The sequence below is a fragment of the Emydura macquarii genome, unplaced genomic scaffold (assembly GCF_026122565.2).
Source record: "Emydura macquarii macquarii isolate MOO-44397 ecotype Brisbane River unplaced genomic scaffold, CSIRO-AGI_Emac_v2 contig_2205, whole genome shotgun sequence".
NCBI classification, from domain to species: Eukaryota; Metazoa; Chordata; order Testudines; family Chelidae; genus Emydura; species Emydura macquarii.
Window position 1 is genome coordinate 28554948 of NW_027132342.1, and position 21130 is coordinate 28576077.

The following is a 21130-nucleotide window of genomic DNA, read 5'->3' on the forward strand; positions in this document are numbered from 1 at the left end:
CTGCTACTGCCACAAAGTGCTGCATCATTTTTCTAAAGGATTTAGTCCTTTTGATATAGAAGGCAAGAGTTCTCCAGACAGCCAATGAATTAAGCCTCTGCTCTTGGGTGTTGCTGTGCGATTTTGGGTAGAAGGCTGGGAGAAATATGTCCTGGTTCGAGTGAAACTGCAACACTACCTTTGGAAGGAAAGCTGGGTGTGGGTGCAGGTGAACCTTGTCTTTGAAGAAGACCGTGTAAGGAAGCGCAGATGTGAGGGCCTTAAGCTCTGAAACCTCATGGCTACCTTCCATGATAAGTAGAGAAGTGAGCACGTCGCTAATGGCTCAAACGGTGGCTTTGTCAGTTCTGATAGCACTAGGTTAAGATCCCATTGGGGAATTGGCTGATGCATCTGAAGATATAACCTGTAGAAACCATTGGGAAAGCACCCTACTGTGTGCTTTGCAAAGACCGAGTGGCCTGCTACCCAGGGATGAAAAGCTGAGATTGCAGCCAAGTGGACCTTAATTGACAATACCGACAGCCCCTGCTGCTTGAAGTGTAATAGGTAGTTCAAGATAAGAGGTATGGATGATAGTTTGAGTGGAATACTCATCTTTGTGACCCAGATGGAGAATCTCTTCCATTTAGATTCCATTTAGCTTAATACAAACCAAGATTTATTAAAAAGAGAGACAATGGAATTAAAACAAAAGAATTGGGTGCTTAAAATATTTACGTTTATGCTTTTCATGAGCTAAACTAGATAAGGCATTCTCTGCTTAACTACAGAGAAAAAAAGAAAAGTGAATAGCTTAAATAAACCCTTCCACAACCCCCCTCTCTGGCAGTTTCACTAATTGTTCAGGCAGCTGTGTCCAGAGATGTCTCTTATCCATTCCCACCCTCACTCCCACAGGATCCAGGGCCATTATCCCCCCTTTTCTCCAGTCACCTACACACACGATTTGGACTTGCTATTATCTCTAAGAGGTGGACCACTGAGGATACAGAGACCGTGTAATGATCATTAGTAGCCATCATTCAAAGACTGAGGGTATGTCAACACTGCACTCTAAGCCTAGACTCTGACTCAGGTTTGAGACCAAACCCCCCTTCTGTCCACGCACAGATCAATCTGACTCTGGTCAGCAAGCAAGGGGGGGAGTGGGTCAGAGACAGAGTCTCGCTGTGACTGGGGTTCAACCCCTGTTATTCTGTGGTGTGGACATAGGTCAACCAGCAGATTTGAGTCAGAAGGTCTGCATAATTCGGTATGGATGCATTAGCATGGGTATGTGACCCCGCAGCCCAGCAATCACAAGCCCAGGTTTACAATGCAGTGTGAACGCTCAAGTGCAGGCTTGGAAAAACTGAGTCCACAAGCCCTGGTCCCACAAATCCAAGTTTATAATGCAGTGTAGATATACCCTTAATGACCTAGCTCAGATACTACCTTTCATAGATTTCTTTGGTTGGTTGGGTCTAGTTTTGATCAGGTCTCTAATTAACCCCCCCCAACCAGTTCTAGCTTTTGCCTACAAATATGAATTATGGGCAGGTTTCCAGACTCACCATGACATTCCTCAAATTCAAGTGGATTTAATGAGAGTTGAGTGCACTCAGCACCTCACAGGACTGGGTCATAGGAGAGGGACTTTTAGAATATGCACACACTTCTCTGATGCACTCTACTTTAGTCTAAATTGCTTGTGGTATACCATGCCAGGAGAGGTATCTTTGGTAGTTGTGGTTTTATCTAATAAGTAGACTATTTTTATCATCTCTAGTAATTAATTGGACCAGTTCACATACCTGTAGACAGTCAGAGAAAGAATCAAAAGGACAAAATTAATCAGTTTGAAGGCTCCAGTTGAACTGTCTGTAATATGAACCACTCAGAAGCTGGAAATTAGCTTTGAAGAAAGTATCGGATGTAACATATATCCGTGCAGCTCTTGAATAAGAGCATCTGGTCCAAAACTAGAAATTTATTCTTAAAGGGTGAGTGTTTAAGGCTGTAACTCGTAATGGTATTATTGTCAATCTAATTAATTTCCTTCTTTCCTCCACTCACACTGAAATCTCTCTTACAGCCTAATTTATGTTCTAGAGGTGAAATCCTGGCCCCAAGAAAGCCAAAGGGAGTTTTGCCAGGACTGTGATTTTACCCCAGATGTTTAGAAGGAAGACATCTTTAGAACAGCAATCCTAACTATAGATTTTTTATTTTAACTAGGTCTGGTGATTCTCAAAGCTTACATTTTAACTTTCAAACTTGAATGTTATCAAGAGAAAAGGCACACACACAGGAAACATTAAGCACAGATTTTATGTGTAAGTAACAAGAACTCCAGCTTTCACAATGTCATTACCTTTGAGAAATAAAGACTGATTCAGTGTCTCACTGTCAGAGGAAAAACGAGTTCCATGTTAATGAGTATTTTTGACATGGGAGATGTACTATCTATGGTGCTTTCCTATGTATTATTTACTGGGGGTTACATACTTGTTGCATCTGTAGGACAAGCTCATTGCACACACCAGGTTTCCTTGAATCCGTCCACTCCCCCTCTCAAGATCACAGGGTGTCACCCTCCCATCCCTCTCTATTTCAGGGACCCTCCACAAATCCACAACTCTCCCCTCATGCCAGTGCCTTCTGTATGTACCTCATGTCCCCTTTTCCCTATACAGAGTCTCCAATTCTCACCCCCCCCCCCATGTCAGGGACTTTGTGCTCCCTCTTCCCCAATACCTCCTTCCCCCCACATACGAGGGTCCCCCTTCCCTCCTTTCAGGGGTTCTGTGTGTCCCCATTTCCCTCTTCCTCTTCATTTTCCCCAACCTCTCTGCCAATTATTTAGTTAGCAACTGTGTCAACACTGTACAGAGGAATGCCTCCTTTTCCTGAAGAACTTAGGGCCATTTTAAAAAGATTTTGTTGATGATCTTCCTGAGGGACTCATTAAAAATTAGGGCAAAAAATGCCCATTGACTTTAGTGGAAACAAGATTTTATCCTACTCTGGTTGACCTTTTCCAAAATCAATTGAAATTGGCTTGCAAGTGTAAAAGTTCTCATGTTCAGATTTCATTGTGGACTCATAGGCAAAGATTGGCTCTGAACATGTTCTCCCACTTCACTAGAACCTCAAATGGCACTAAGCACCATAGTGGAAAATACCAATGGGGCCCACAGATGAAGTACTGGATAATACCATTGTGGGGTTTAGTGGGAAGTAGAGAAAAGGTCTTGTTGATGAGTAAAGAACAAAACAACACATTGTAAAATATTGCACAGGAGAGAAACATGAAGGGAGAAGAAGTAGGGGCAGTGACTCAAATGACTGCAGGATTTAACCCCATTGACCACCACTGGAGAATGCAATCTGATGTCTGGGTGTTGCAGGAGGGGCTGAGATAAAAGGGCTCTTTTATGGTTTTTCCAGTAGAAAAAGAGCTCAGCTAAAAGAAGGTGCTTTTGCTTGGGAAAACAAGTGGAATGGCATCTGATGACCCTCCTCCCAAGCCATGCGCTCAGCCATTCAGGGTGTATGGAAGGTATACTATTTGACTTGTCAGGTGCCACTTTCAACAGGGAAAAGATTCAAATGCATCACAGAACAGCAGCCTTGAAATGTTTGCAGACATCCAGATGGAGCAAAAGAGTTTGTGTCTAACCGCAATGGAAAATTCAGAGAAGCCGTACTACGGCTGGTTCATGAATGCAGGTCAGACCTGAATCAGTCAAAATGTCCTTTGCATTTTGATAACATGCAATCACAAGACAGGAGGCAGCGTTTTGGAAAATAATTAAACTGCCTAAACAACCATAAATAAACACGCTATACGGCTAGATAATAGAGCAGAGACCTCCAGCTGTAGGGCAGGCCAAGCAGCCGCTGAATGACTCCTATGCTGGTGCCGGGAGCACTCTGCAGCCCTGCTGTCACATGAGCAGGGCCAGGAGAGCAGAGCTGCAGAGGCCTCCTCGCACTCCTGCAGGGCCAGTGACAATCAATCCCAGCAGGCACAAGGTGTGGGCAGGGCAGGCCCTAGACCAAATGGTGCACCAGGCAAGGAGTGTCTTCAGCGCCCCACCCTCCATTTGTTAAATTTTCAATACCTTATTTTTATTGCATTTGCAGCTCATTTTGCACCTTTGATGCACGATTTGCATGCATGATTTATCCCTGTCATATAAGATGATACATTTGCACACTAGCATCTGTAAATCTGTATTTATTCATGGAAGGTTCCATGAGATTCTACAAAGATCCAGAACATTCTAGAAGGTTAGAGAAAAATGAATCCACATACCAAATACATGAAACATTTTACTTCAAACATTCTATTATCCCTTTTGTCATCACTAACAACAAAAATAGTTCCCTGAGCCCAGCACCCCACAAAACCTGAACCCCACGTAGTCACCTAGGTTGCCTGCCCCTAATCCCGCTCTGGGTGTGGGGAAGGCTGCGATCCAGGCAAGACAGAGCAGGGTCCTGGCTGAGGGGTCTCTGCTCTGCCCTACCAGGATGGAGGATTCCCCCTACCCTCCACACCTTGTGTCTGCAATAATCAAGACGGCAGGGAGCACAGGGAGCCCTCTCCAGCCCTGCTGTCATGGGACAGAGCGAGCAGAGCTGTGACAGCGGGACTGCAGAGGCCTCTCTGCACCACCGCTCCTGCCCTCTCGATTATCCAAACTCCTGATTATCCAAATACAATCCATGTTCCCCATGTTTTTGGTTAATCGGGAGCATATGGGAGCCTAACTCAGGGCTGTGAATTTCAATGGGCGGCAAGGCACCTAAAAGTTGGGCACTACACCATTGGGTGTTGCAATGCCTAAAACCTTTGTGGATCTAGCCCAGAGGGTTTTGTCAAAGAAATTGCGCTCAAGGTGATGCATATAAACAATGGCCATTTTCCTCTGGATTATTGTGTCTAACTTTGATCACCTTATACAGAAAAGATAGAGATTAAAAAGGTTTAGAGATTTGCTCCATAAACCCAAATATATGATCCAAACTTCCCATTAGATGTAGCTTCATCTCTCTTTTAAAATACTCCCATCTAGTTAGTCAGACCAATAATAGAGGAAATTTTCACATTCTTTTGATCTGAAACAGAAGGGGGAAATGTCACAATCAATTCTCATTAGTACTTATGTCATAGCAGAATGATATTATATGTCTCATTGGTCTAAATGCAGAGCTTACTACTGATTTCACTGCAATGCTGGCACCAGCATAATAGACATTGCTTTCTGTTTTAACAGCTCATTCATTCTGTACATACGTACTTAACACCCGAGAGGTGTCACGAATACACTACATCATATTCAAAGCTAGATTTCAAATTTGTCTTGCCTGGGTACATACATCAGATTGCCAACAGCTTTATTGTCTGTCATCATTCACCCAGTTCAAAATTAAACTCTTCCTCCCCTTCTCTAAACTTCAGAGCCTACTTTGAACTATAAAAGAAAAGTCTGAAAATCAAGCAGTGATATTAGTGTCTGGATGACAAAATTAAGATCCCACTGTCAAGATATTATCTGTCTCTTTTTAAAAAAAAAAATAGGCTGAGTAGGAAACGGTCTATTTTTTATATTTTTGAATGCCTTAAATCATATTCTTATATCTCTTCCACTATGAATGTTTCATATACCAAGATTTTTTTTCTTACTGCAGATTATGATCCTGAAAACAAAGACTCCTTTGTAAATCACTCCAGGCAACACATGCACATTGGAAGATGTACCTTACTGTAATAAACAAATATTTATGGGGGAGTTATTACTCTATGATCAAGTAGCATGATCATTCTTTCCTGACTCAGTAATGACTAAAGAGGACAAGTGGTATGTATTTGGCCAATAGTTATGTAATTTTATTAGTAACACCTCCTGCGGTAGCTTTAATTTCATTGGGAAGTGAGGGAGAGCTGTCGCAAAACACATCTTCATTCAGGCTAAAATTTACCCCTGTGTAGGGGATCAGCACAAAACCTATGCACCATTTCAGACTCTGTAGTTTCACCCTCAGAGACTCAGGAAATTAGAATTCTCATGCTTTTAGCACTTAACTGCCCACACTCCCTCAAAAACCGCTGCAGTACCATCCATGGTATTAGATGGAATAAATGAAACCTATGGTAATGTGGTACAGTATGCGTCATACCATTTAGCAAGTAACTACTGGAAATAGATTATTCCCCCTACCCCTTGTACTGTGAAAAGGTTTCCATGTTAACAGAACAATCAGCCTTTTTTTTCTTCTTAAAAGCATAAACTAGCAATTCTAAGTTGCTCAGTGTGGGTGAACACTGTCTACCATGACTACTGCAATTTTTTGCTGCAGAAGACTGTGGAGTGAATAAATAAATGCCTGTTTCTAATTTTTCCCTCCGCTTGGAATCTAACATCTGCCACTAAATGAATCAGTGAAGTCAAGTGCTGTTGTCTTCTTCTTAATCCTAGGTCACATCCATAGCTCACATACTATCTTTTAGTTAGAGGCTGAATTCATTATACATTCTTTTTAATGACTGTTTGATCACAGGTTTTCATTCCTGCAGCAGAAGCTTTACAAAAAAAAAAAAAAGCAACAACAATAACAAAGGCTCTTATAGATGATTCATCATGAATGTATCAGGTATTAAAGTATGATAATGAGTTAATAAAGCATCAAATTAGTATGAAAAGGGATATTTTCTTAATGCCTATTGGGAAACCAGTGGAGGATTGTATGAAATAGCAAAGAAGTTCAGGGCAGTCCATCTTTATTGTATTCTGTGTGATCAGTTTAATTATGAAACCACAGTGGGTTTGAACCAAAACCCTTAGAAACATTCCAGTTAACTTCAATAAGCTTTGGATCAGGCCCATTGTCTGTAATGAAATAATCTTCATGTTATATTCATGGCATACACACAGAGAAGTTAGATTACAACACTCTTGCTGGAAGGTTGCAGCATATCACTACTTTTATTTCTTAGACTCCAGAACCCTAGCACACATTAACAACAAAACAGGGAGAAAGCATTCTGATACTTAAGGCAGAAAGGCACAACTCACCCCACCTTGTTCCATACTGGCTCTGTCCAGATTACCCAAGAGGACCCAGATCACATGGCTTCCTGCAGCGCTCCCTAGCCTGTAAATAGGACCGGAAAGCCCTTATAATTTAAAGTGATAGCCTGTAATTTTAACAGTTTTCAATACACCACACTTGAGTGATAAGGAGATGCATGATGTTAATGCATTGCCCTTTCACTGCTGGAGACCTCACTTTAAATTGTTAGGTCACAAGGGACACACACACAAAAGGAGTCCCGTTTTAAAATCATTTATACAAAACACAAAATCATTGCACAAGTTGAGTAATGGATAAAGGAAATGACTGGAATAACAAGTGTGTACCAGTTAAAAATATGCAACTGTAGAGTTGTATTTTGAAATTAGGAGAACAGCATGTTACAAACAACCTTCTCTGAAGGGACACTAGTTTGTTATCGATGGATCCAACCACTGGATCCCAAGTGCTTCTAAGCCCCCTAGGTCTGGCTACTTCTTAGATTTGGGGTCTTAGACACATTTCCATAAGCCATATCCAATACCTTCTTGGGTAGTAGGATTTTATAGTCTGGTCACTTTAGGATCCAGAAATAGTGCCTCAGCCCGCCCAAGCCCCCAGTTGATTAGACACATTCCCCAAGAGTTCACTTGAGTGTGGGAGCTCTGGTTTCTAGTTAAACGTTTCAGGGACAATATAGCAGGAAAACAAGGAATATAGGCTTACAAAGGAATTTCTTGACCATAGACACTTTACTCTTAAGTAGCAATAGAAAGCTACAGATCTATGACAAACAACAAAAATCCTGAGTGCAACCACCCCTACACACACACCCCAGTTTGATCTGAACCCTCTTGCTAAGCCTAAGTTAAGTCAGAGGCTTTAGACCAGGCTGCCTTCTTGTACGGATCTTCTTGCATATCATGGTGGTCTGGCCCCCTTGCTTAGACAATCACCCCTCTTTTAAAATAGCCTCTGCCCTCCTCTTTTTTTCTCATGTGCTTCAGCTAGATAAGTTCCAAACTCCAGTCCCACACCACCTGGCTTTTGTATAAAAAGTCACAACATTTTTAAATATAAAAATCAGGCTGTGTATGATTGTGTAAAGTACTGAAAAAATTGCACCTGCATTTTTTGCTCACAATTCAGCACTGGACTCAAATCCAGTACTTGTTCCTGTAGCTGCCTCACTACAGGTGCAAATCAGTTAGCTAGAGGTGCAAGTCCTCAGACATGCATCTACAATTCTATTTTACAAATGCAAAATGTGGACACGTTCTTCTGGAGAGGCTGGGCCTTCTGAAAATGCTAGCTTTTTGAAAACATAGCCTTTTATGAAGTCCACAGCAGGAAGCCCCTTCTTCATGCAAATTAAGAGCTCCAGAGAAAGCACTTTGACATATGATGTTTAAAGGTTTATAATTGCCTTAAATTAAATTAGCTTTCCTCCAAAACAAGGAAAAACATTAGAATTGATTTCTCCACAGCCTTGCCCCTTGTGTAATGAAAAGTGAATGTCAAACACTAGCATTCTGATTCAGAAACATTTAACACCCTGATTGTGCAGGAGTAAATAAATGACTACATGAATACCGAGACAGAGGAGAAATCTGTTCCTTAGTGAGAGGGATTAATGCTAATTATGTTGCTCAAACAAGCATCATCAGTGCCAAAGATGGGATCTGCAGAACTGCCTCATCAAAGGACTAATATATTATATAGTATGGGGTGGGGGAAGCTTTTCATTAGTAAACAAAGTTTAACCCTTGGCTTGCTCCCCCACCCCAATGTCAAATGCGTAAATTTGAAATTATGTTGGGATTTTCTTCCTCTTAAGAAACTTGTCTAAAAATGTCTCCTTGTTAAACAACATGCAGACCGTCCGTTTTTCAAGCTAAAAACTAAGACCATAATAGAAACCTTTACTTCACTGAAATGATCTAAAAAATTTTGTGGGGGGAAAATGAAGCTTCAGACCACATTGCTTTAAATACTGCTTGCTAGTGGGTGACACATTAGAGATTAAGCTATGTAATAAAGAGAACACTGTGCTGATCATCAGTACAAAAAAAAAAAAGACACTATTGAGCCTAAACCCTGAATGGCCATATTAATTAAATGATTTTTCCACATTATGGCTGTTTTCACTAACGTTCTCTTTCACTACATGCATCCTTCACTGGTATACTGTAATATGCATTTTGAAATAATTCAATTATCCCTGGTGAATGGAATGGCTCAGGTGACTGATATTGTGATATACAATCTTTCATCTCTAGGATAACAGTCGAAATCCCATCCAAATCAGTCATAATAGCCATCTGATGTCTTTTTGGCAGCATATGTGAAATAAACTGGTGATTTCAGACTAGTCCACAGCTGGCAGCTCTCTGTCGAACAAACACTAATCTCAACAAACAGAGCAAGGACCAAATGTACACAGAGACCAACTAGCTTCTCATGGTTAGACATGGTCCTTCCATATCAGAGTTGAGACACACTGGAAGAGCCAGATAGGGTTTTTCAGTGCCCATACTATTTTGCACCTGTTCTGTGGCTATGTAGATCACTATCAGTCTCCAACATCTCTCAGTCCAGGCCCTTTCATGAGCCATAAATCCACTTTAAAGCATTAAAAGAAAAAAAATAATACTCTGCAAACAAACAAGTCTGGAATCAATCCAGTATTCCTTGGTATCAACATGAATATTTCCATTGACTTCTCTGGGTGCTGGATTGAGCCAATATTGCTTTATATTTTTCTCTTCTGTTTGTGTGTTTGATTTGTTTTTAATTTTGACTCAGAAAGGGCTACTGAATGACCAGAAAATTAGTGTGTAGTAGCAATCAATATAATTTAAAAAAAAAAAAAAAAAGATTATTTTCCTTCAATCTTCTGCTAGGAGCTATTCTTCATACTTTTGCATTAAGCCCTTAAAATTGTTTTAAGAAACAAATAAGGAAAAAAATTCAAATTAATAATTTCTAGCCTGAGTGATCCCGTGCTAATCTACTGATCTGCTTATTAAGTAGCTGAAGGGAGGCCTGTTCTTCATGGTACGTCCAAAGCATGTACTAATAATTTACTAATGCATACCCTATTGTGGCTAATTACAAAATTAGAGGGGCCAACTCATCTGATGTAAGGAGTTATGACAATTCACATCAACAGAAGGTATTTCATATTCACAGCAATGGGCCCAGATCCTGCAAACACTTATAGCTTATAAATTTTAAATTTCACATATGCTTTTGAAGGGTCAGGGCTTTTGTGCTTAACTTTTAACATCTTTCACATCTTGAACATCACAACTGTGCTTAACTTATTTTTAGAAGTTGTTCAGAAATGTTTTGGAAATATTTATTATAAAGACAATACAGCTGGTGACAAACTGACACATTCATCCTTCAAACTGCAACTCCGGACGCTGCTTTAAAAAAATTAACTCTGTTGTGATTGGAAAATTAAGACAGGTTTATGGGATGATGTCTGTTTGATTGAGAAGATATTGAGGCTGTACCTGTGGAACCACAAAAATTCATTCTGTTTTCAAGCAGTTGCATTGGAAATGTGTCTGCTTTGCTTAAACCAGCCATAAAAATAAGTGACTGGTTATAAACAGCAGCATGACTGCTTGAGTATTATTGATATTGCAGTGCTAAGAATTGGAATAAGGTTTAGTATCCACATAGATCTTTCACATAGTTTTTAGAACTGTCCAAACTCTACCTCATAAAAATGCCCTAATTTATTCTGAGAAGTAAAATTCTAGGTTAATTTAAAACAATTATTCAGATTCTTTGTCATATTTTATATATCTTCAGTGAATTTGACAGGTATGTAATAAACAGGCTGCTGTTTCTTTTACTATTGTTTAGTTTACTCTGTTTAACTGAGGATTGTTAACTGCCAAATATCAACATGTTGCTATCTGTCTCTGTTTATATCATTGGTCATGTTGGAAAAAAGGAGATTCATATCATAATGACCTACACAAATTCAATTCAAGCACTGCCTACACAGTGAAAATACAGGGCTTGATCCTGCAAATAGTTAATATGTAAAATGTAATGCTTACAACCATAAATATCCCCAGGGATCCAAAATGCAAAGACACTGATGCGACAAACACACACGTCCCTAACTTTACTCACACAATTAATCCCATTGAGTTTACTGATTACACTTGGTAGTAAAGGTGATACATGAAAAATGCTTAGATTGAGTCCAAAGTATTCAGGGTAATAAATATGTATCTTAGTTTTATTTTTTCATGCTATATAAACTACATACAAAAGATGGAGGAAAAACCAACAGAATATGTTCAATATTTCTATATACTGTATATATATTTTGTATATGCATTATTCTATTACATTTTTATTTAACCAGAAAGCACATCGTCCTACCCATTATCATTGGGTACAGATCTATTATACAACATGCAAAAATTCAAATACTCCACCTTAAACTGAAACTGATATCTGCAACTATGAGCCATAGGACAGAAACACACTATAGAAATGAATTGTGAAGAAGGTATTGCAATTATAAACAAACATATAGGATATACCAGTAAGAAGAAAATGTTTTTCAGAGAATCATAGTGTCCTGTTCTTAAGAGCAAAGCCTAGGAGAGAACAAATATCTGTTTTTCTGACTCTTATTTTATGGTGAAATGAAAAGAGCTCATTAAAATGAGATATGGATGAACTGTTTAATGTAACATGATGTAAATGTCTTGTGTATATCCCTAACCCCTGCTGGTGCTGGATCTGGCATGTTAGTTGTGGTGGTTTTAGGACCTGAAGAAATGTCTCTTAGGAGTAAGACTATGCCAACTTCCTTTGTATTCTATGACCGTTGCTTGAAAGTTTGAAGCTAGGTTTCCACTGACTAGATTTAATTCACTAAACATCACAATCCTCTATTTTTTCCCTTTGTTTTCAGAGGAACGTGTGTAGGATTTTTCTAGTTTAATACACAGACAAGGCTTGAGTATGTTGATATACCCACAGAGGACTCAAGTCCTACAAGATGCTGAGCACCCTCAACCCTCAGGACTTAAGTGGGAGTCATCACACAGGATCTTGAAGCCTATAGGAGTGGTGAACCCTCAGTAGCTTGCAAGGTGTTATGTGCTTCTCGCATGCATACGCCTCTAGCTCTGGGCCCACCATTTTACTCTCCATCCCCACTGATCCTCCCTCCATTTATTAGACATTTCTCTCCATGATGACATTTCTTTATCATCTAGGAGAGCAAAACAAGTAGCCCCTTCTGCAACCAAAGCACACTGTTCGCATGAAAGGCCAAAGCATACACAAGCTTGAAAACTAGCATCATAATTTCACTGCTGGATCTGGCATGGCACAGGGCTCTGGCATTGCATTGCAGTCTGCCTGCATCACTACCCATTGAATTGCAAGTTTATACAAGTATGTTATACTATAGGATTTTGATGAAGCAAGTGGGTTTTTTTGTTTCAATGTAATTGTTTTAGTGTTAGTTTTAATTTTTGTCCTGAAAGTACTTAGTATATGTTTATTGAAGTGGAGGGGCAGAGTTGAGGCAGGAAGATGAGCAGGGAAAGAAAGTATATGAAAGAACATTATGCAATGAATTGCTCATATGGAGCCTGATCCAAAGCCCATTGAAGTTAATGGAATGACTCCCACTGACTTCAGTGAGTTTTGGATTAGTGCCTTAGTCGGACACCCACTACCAAACAACAGACAGTGGGCACATCAAATTAAATAAATGAAAATAAGTAAAGCTACTTGACCAAGGTTATACTAACAACATCTAACCAGGCTCATATGGGGCATGCATTCAAACTGGCTTATTTTAAACCATAGCTGGCACTTTTTGAAAAAAGTATTTGTGCATGAATTGTTGATATATAAGTGTGGCTGCCCCCTTTCCTCCCAAACATAAGTTCCTTAGTGATGACAGACTGTAATTAACCAGTTGTCCAAAATAGGTTTTGTTTGGTCAGACATTCACAAAAGTCTGTTATTTTAAGGTTTAAATAGGTGTCTGATGACTAGGTTCCTGCGCTCCTTGTAAAAGTTGCAAATAGAATGGAAAGTTTCCAGATACAAATCATATTTAAAAAGAGGGTACTGTACATCATATTAACAGAAATCTGTACTGCTATGTGAGGCCCCAACCCTGTCAGCACATATGAATGTGCCGTCTGCACTAGAGTGCATTTCACTTATGCGTAGTCTCATTGAACTCGTGCTTTTGTAGGATTGAGGCCTTATATATTGTTTGATAGTGGAAGCATTACTTTGGACCACATGTAACTATGATATTTGGGTAAAGGTACATATATTGATACATTTGTTATAGAAAACAGTTAATTTAAATACAAAGTAGTTAGCACTGCTCTACCTTAGCAGTTTTCCTGAGCAGTGCTTTTTTCCTACAAATTCCAGGAGAAATCCAGCTTTTTTATTCTTCTGCTACTATATTAAGCAAACAAAGTTGTTATTGAGCCTACAAAGAGATACCAACATTCCCTGTCTTCTATCATGATTAACAATACTGTCTTTGTCTGTAACCTTTCCCAGTCAGTGGCACATATTAATCAAAGCTCAAGTTTCATGTCCCAGAATGCGGTCTGTTTTATTTCTTTCAAAATTCCACCGTCAGATTAACACTGCCAAAACTCAAGGCTTGGAATGGATAAAGAAGCCTAGATAGGACTGGCACTGCATCTCTGACCAAAGAGGGAAAGCGTTTTATAAAAGGAAAAGTATTGACCATTGGCATACTCTTTTAAAGTAAGCTCTTTACACTGCTGGGCAAAAGCCATGGTGTTATGCATGGGCAGATGTTTTCCCCACAGCTCTCAGCCATCTGTACTGTGGTGCTATGTAGCATCTGTCACATTAACATTAAGTTTGATTGATTTAGAATTCCATCCTTTGTTTTAACAAGATTTCCCGAGCACATATTAAAAGATTTAAATTTAACTGACAATGGGTGAAATTTGCTTCTGTGCAAAACACAAGTCAAGGGCCTATCTAACACGCAAGTCCAATTTAGGACCTATTTTGAGGACTTAATTAGGAATTTGGTGGTTCATAGACCTTGTGCTAACGTGCTATACAAGGATGAATATCACCTATAGCAAATATGACAAATATGTTCTTTAAGGCCCAAGTTCAGCAAAAAGTTATTCATGTGCTAAATTTTACTCAAATGAGTAGTCCCATTGAAGTAAATGAGATTCCACACCTGCATAAGTCTTTTAGGATCTGGGATTAAGCCAGCAAATTGTAGGTCTATCTTTTCCTTCCCCTATCTACATACAGTATACCTACCAACATTCATTCCATTAATTCTATCTGTGGCTCTCCAACTTCGCCCTGGTCTACATTTACCTGGCAATTTGGTGGCTGTCGACAGGAGTTACACAAGCTACGCAGAGTAGCTTGTGTATCTCCCGTCAACTGCTGTGCTTCCTTCTGTGTGCCGTCTTCACTGCACTGCGCTGACGGAAACCGCGTTCCCGTCAATGCAGCGGTACACCACTTGAGGGGGTGGTTTAACAGCGTCGACTTCTGGATCGATTGAGTGAGTCTTCACTGACTGCTCAGTCGATCCAGAAAGGTCGATCTAACTTTGCCGCCATCAGTGTAGCCATACACTTCAATAGTTGTTTTACTACACTGTAATTCTAATCTGAACTTCACAGCTCATTGTTGCTCAATTAATACCTTTACAGTTGTGCTTGTTATTTAATTGTGTGGGCATCTGTTATTCAAGAAATTATAATGATCTTTAGAGAGACTGATTGCATTATAAAGTCAAAGTAGTATAGACACCATGAAAACTTCCTCATTTAACACTGCTAATGTACTGCACACCTGCCAATACTGTTAATCATGGCTGTGATCCATTCAAATGCCCACCCGTAACTAACATCTCAATTCACTTCTATGTGTTTTTTTTTTTTTTTTGCTTAATTTGAACTTATGTCACTATACAATAAAAACAAATGCATTATTATTTTACCACCTAGCTCTCCTTACTTAGTTTACTCAGTTGAATTTCAGGCTGGTATCTAAGACCAATGAAAAGCCAGAGTATAAACCTGCAGCATATGTATCAAATTTTTTACACTTTAAAATGTTTACCAATCTTTCCAAAATGTTTAACACTTTTCTCCAAATAAAGGACGCAGCTGTCCAAGCCTTGCACATATTGGTGAGCACTCACTGGCACAAAACATTCTGTGTGAATAAGGGTTGCACAATCAAAAAGTAAGCATAAATATTTTACTTGTATATCGTTACTAAAGATTTGCTATTTACCCTTCTAAGTATGCTGCTAGATGGAAAACCCTGATACCATTGGAGACCAAAGGGAATATATCTGTTATTAACTTTATTTGTACCAGAAAAGTACAAGTACCAGAAAAGAGAAAAAATACAAGTACAAGTACCAGAAAAGAGAAATGCCTACCTAGAATGTGGCAAAGCTACCCATCCAGCCACAGTTAGGTCTAAGAAGGGGCGAATTTGCACTGTTATCGACATACACTATAAATCCGGTAAATTTATACTGCAACCTCAATGTTAAGGAGAATGCTGAGCATCTTGGCTCCCCAGACTTTGTAAGTTCAATAAATACTGTACACGAGACATGACAAAGATGAGGATTATGTGGGCTGAAGTCTCTGGTTAACGTCATGGCAATGACCGTATCCTGCCGACTGTACAGACTGAGAAAATCAGCTCCTCTAATACAAAGATTAATTACTTTAATGTATTTTCCCATATTTAATGCAGTAAACTTAAATTCCCCTATTCCTTTCTCCCCCAAAGAATCCCAGTTACTACTCTCATCCTTCATTACCACTAAGCATGTGAGTGGCTGATTTGACTTCAATAGAACTACTCAAGTGCTTAGACAGGCACTTATGTACCTTGCTGAATAGGAGCCACTGTGTCCTTTCATTCATTTTAGCTTCCTTTCTCATGTCCCATGTTTCTCTCACTTTGAAAAAAGGAGTGGAGCCATGATCAGCTGGCCACAAATGATCCACAAACTCCAGTTTAGGAACTTCTACATTATAGAGAAGATTTTGGGCCAAATTCTGATCTCAGTAACTATATAACTGGTGTAAAACCAGAGTAACTCCACTGACTTCAGTGTAACTGAAATCAGAATCTGCCTCTATATGTGCTATTAGCCATGTAATAGGTAACCAGATGGAGAGTTTTGCAGAAACTCAGAATTCCTTTGCTATCGTCAATTTATGTATGAGCCTAAATATTAAACAATTTTAAATTAATAATAATTATCTTTAATTTAACCAGACAAGTTTTCATTCATTCATTTAAATAAGTGTTAGCTTTGTAACGAGGGATGTGACTATTTCCTGTTTCAGAATTAATTTGTACGAGAATCCACCCAAATTGTATGCTAATGTATGGTCTCTTCTTGACATACAAACACAGCCCTCCTATAAAAGTATGAATATTGGTTAATAAGTTGTATTTTTATTGTGTGATTATGTAACTGTAGAATAATATTATAGTCATCTAAATCATAGGGTTTTAAAAATGAAATATGAATGGGCTTTAACGTCGTTCATTTGATCAAGATAGTCACCAGGATTCTCTTAACCCACCTATCTTTAAAATAGATTTCTTAGTGGGGTTGGGGCTGTGACTTTTAAACATTATCCCCAGCCCCTATTAAAATTTGCTAGTGGTTAAGTGACATTTCTGAGTCTGCTCAGTTGTGCTGGCATCAACTGTCTGCACCTATCACAGTGGGCTGCAGCAGCTCAGTTCTTGCTCTCTGGGCCAGCGTCTCTTGCCCTGGGTATATCACGTACGTGGAGGTAAGGCCCGTGTGATTAATTATGGCATCATAGGACTACAGAACTGTGTAAGGACTGGCTTTGCTTCTCATAAATAAGGAAACAATCCAAACTCATGCCAATAAAAACCTCTACCACACCACTCTCTAACATATTTTGTATCTATATTTCAAAATAGTCAAAAAGCAACTTTCACTCAGTGATTCAGACTACCAATTCATGGCTCCTAACAGACTTATTAGAACTGCCAGCACTGAGTTAAAGACCATCTATCTCAGTATGTCTTAACAAAATATTAAAATTCCTTAACTCCCGTCAGCATGGGAGTGCAATATGATGTTGTGTTTACTATTTTACAGGCAGCTGCCTTTAATGATTGTCTGTTTGTCAGTGTTTTATCCATGAGAGCAAAGGATCAGTAATAGTACTGCACTGTAACTCAAAAATGTAGAGTATCTACAGGGCTTGAAACATACTGCAGAGGTCAGTCCAAAAAACCATGTTCGATCTTGCAGCTGGCTAATGTTTGTTAATTTAGCTAGCTGGCCATAACAGGAGTCAGTTTTGGTCTGCAGCTTACTGTAAATAAAGTTATGTTAAACTTTGAAAATATTACTGTTCTGAATTCAGACCCAAGCAACAGATTAGAACATATACAAACACACAATTAAACTGCCAGCTTTTTAGCTACATTCTAAGTTATATGAAGCAGCTGTGATATCACATCCTAAAAAACAGAGTATTATGGTAAAAATGGAAAAAGATTTAATGTTAACATCTCTGGTGGAATATTCTGGACATCACTGTTCACAGCTTGGGATTCACAGTGCTAAAAATATTTTTGAAGGAAAGATCACTCAAATTGCTGATTAATACATATATGTTGCATGAGGAGATGAACTGTTAGAGGGTTCATTCACAGTGTGGTCACAGTGTGGCCTTGACGCGGTTAAAAGTGATGCTATTATTGGTTCTTCATCCACTATAATATATGCTTCGTCCATCTTTTCCCAGTAACCATCATCTACTCCCTTGTATCACTATTTTTTCTCTTCCTAAGAACTTTATTTACACTGTACTTAACAAGATTTTTTAAAAAGGAGTCGGGACTCACTTTGCTGTTTGCCGTAGATGGCAGCACTAGCTTATGATAAATCAACATGGGTCTCCCTCTGCTAAAGGAAATTATGTATTAGGATGAGGGGCCAAATCATGACCTACTTCCAAGATAGTGGCATTAAAAATTTACAGATAATCAAATCTCAAGGTAAAACAGTTTCATATTCAATTTCCTAGTGACCTTAGGCTTACTGGGTGGAAACGAACTACATCTATAGTGCCTGAGGTTGCAGCCATGAATGTACCAAATAATTAGCCACTATGAAAGTGTAAAGCACTGTACTGAAGTAAGAAATAAATTGAAAACAGGGGAAACTGACAAATGGAAATAAGACACACACTGCACTGAGAAAATATTTTATAAACAAAAGTTTTAAAATATTCAGCCATTTTCTAGAAACTGTTCCACTGTGAAATTGTGAGAATGTCACTTTTGAATCACTGTTATGATATGAAAAAGAAGAAAATCTCAAATACTATTTGGCTGCTATAAATGAGATTCCACCATAAGCCCACAGATGGTTTAAAGCTATTAGTTTCCATTACTTTTTACATAAAATATTGACAACTACAAAAAGAAACATTTTCTATTACCCCTGCTATTCTTTTATATATGGTAGCACTGTAAAGGGACACCACACTGCAGTATTAAATTGATGCCACACAGATAAAGATCCTGTCACAGGACTTCCAACAGAAAGGGACTGGATATAAAGAAAGGCACAAGGGATAGTGTCTATGGTCAAGACCTAAGATTTTCAAAACCTGAATAGAGGAAGAGAAAAGGTGTGTGGATCACAGAATCCATCTCCTTCAGTGATAAGACCGAGAATCTGGGACTGCTTCATCTAAAGGATTTTCAAAGTCGTCTTAGGGGAGTTTTAATAGGAGCTGGGTACCTACTTCCTTAGAAGAGTATGTGCCTAACTTCTTATGTGGACCAACCATTACAGGGGACAAAGACTCCCGTCTTCTAGTGTAGGTTGCAGAGGCCGGGGATTAAGAGGGAATAAATTCTCCCAAGAAGCTGGCACAGCCATGTAAAGGCTACTGGGATCACAGCTCTGGGTCCTGTGGAGAGCACAGTTCCCATGTGGTGGCCGCTTCCCACACGCAAAGAAGAAAGTTCTGGGTGAAATCCTGGCCCCAGCGGTGTCAATGTTAAAACTCCCATTCACTTCAGTGGAATCAGGATATCACCCTCTATATCTAGAGGGCTTGCAGAGTCAGCCTTTTATTCAGTGGAGAGACGTGCATTTCACTGTGAGCCTGATCATGCGAGGTGCTGAGCGCTTTTCAAATCCTGTTGACATTGTGTGAAGAACATAGGAGATTTCTGCATTATTTGTATAAAATACAATGTGAGACTCAATTTGCCTGTTGAATCTTGTGCTGCTTGTTACCTGATCTCAAGGGATTAAATTCTTTCCAGAGACACTCACTGAGAGTGGGGAATAGGTGGTCAATGGACTAGTGCATTTCACACAGCCATATTTGGGTTGGGTGAGTGGACTATTAAGACTCATTGACATCTGGATAGGTCTACCTGGTTATTACAATGGAGGTGCTAAAGAAGGTGGCCAAACCAAGAACAATGATTTTGCCAAGTGGGCTGGTAACCAGGCAATGGCTAATCATGGGATTATCTGTAGAAGGGTATTCCACTGGCCATTTTAGGGAGAGTGGAAGGGCACTCACTGCAAGAAATAGGGAGAGAGACTCCATGATTCGGAGAAGTCATGAGATGAGGAGGAGGACCCCTCACACCCTAGAGGACTTTGACTAAATCACAAAGAACACTCCAGAGTGGTAAGGAAACTGAGGCAGAGAAGGACATATTGGAGTTTTATTCTTTTGCCTGGCTCTCTATATTTCTTGTTTAATTGTGTCCCTAATAGGGATGTAAAAGGTTAACCATTTAAACTGTAATCAGCTGTTTAAAATGTTACCATTTAAACTGGAGGTGGGGAGGGAAGCGGCAGGTGGGCTGGCTCCCGGCCAGCGAGAGCAACTGGGCAGCTCTCGCTGGCAGGGAAGCACGGAGCCCAGTGGGGGGGGGGGGGCGAGCTGCAGCTGGACTCGGCTCAGCTCCCCATGAGTGAGAGCTGCCCAGCTACTACCCAGTGGGGGGGGGGTAGGGGGAAGGGGAGCCGCAGCTAGGCAGCTCTCACTTGGCAGTGAAGAGTTGAGCTGGCACCCTCCCCCACCAGCGTTTAATCGTTTAAAAGTTCTATTTTTAAAACCTTTAAAGGGATTTTAATTACACTAATTTTTACATCACTAGTTCCTAAGAGCTCCTCAAGACCAACTGGCACTGGGTTTGCTGCTCTATAATAGCAACTCATACCAGGCCTGACAAACTCACTTCACCTATCACATTGTTTTCATGGTATCTATCCATAAAGAGTGTTGTGTAAGATCTTAAATGAAAGCCAGGATCATACTGGTTATTAATATTGTTCTGAAATGTATGTATTGATGATATTTATAAAGCTATGTCTGTCAACTGAAAATATGTCCTTATAGTTTGTATCAAAGTTTTCTTCCCCAGCAGAGGTAAGAAATTGGTTTTCTTCCAGATCTGAGATGTTTATCATCTATCTGATGAGCTGTAAATTGAGTATTATCTCATTCAGAATCAGCAATCTGAGCTAAATGCAGATTTAACAGGAAGAGGAGACGAGCAGGGGAAAATAACTTTGTTTGGGGTGTACTTCAAGGTTTATTTGGATAATAATTTGGGGACAGGGGCAGTGCCTATCCGTTATCACATGTGCTCAAAGAGGTAAACAGTAAACCAGAATGCACATGAGGCTGCCGTTCTAGCAAAGGTTGTTCATAAAGAACTGGGGAGTCTGAGGCGCGGACTATAATTTCTGCCTTTAACCAGTTGGATTGCAGGGGGTCAACTTTCAGAAAGTAGTGCTAGAAAGAGGATGTGTACCTTGGCTCTGCGTCTTTAGGCGTGCTCTCAGAGATAGTTCCTGGACCCAACTCAACCTCAGGCAGCTTAAGAGCACACATGTCCAGCACATTGGGACTCAACTTCAGCAGTTTGGTGAGTGTCTAGCATAGGGAACTTGGCCAGGCCTGCAGCACAC

At 39.7% G+C, this 21130-nt stretch overlaps 1 long non-coding RNA gene across 1 annotated transcript in view; it reads right to left on the reverse strand.

The window, feature by feature from the left end:
* LOC137160531 (uncharacterized) overlaps window positions 1–21130 on the reverse strand; it is a 97602-nt gene that overhangs the window by 67056 nt on the left and 9416 nt on the right. The window contains exon 2 of the long non-coding RNA XR_010921906.1: window positions 7073–7146. This is a non-coding gene — a long non-coding RNA (uncharacterized lncRNA). The remainder of the gene's footprint in view (window positions 1–7072; window positions 7147–21130) is intronic.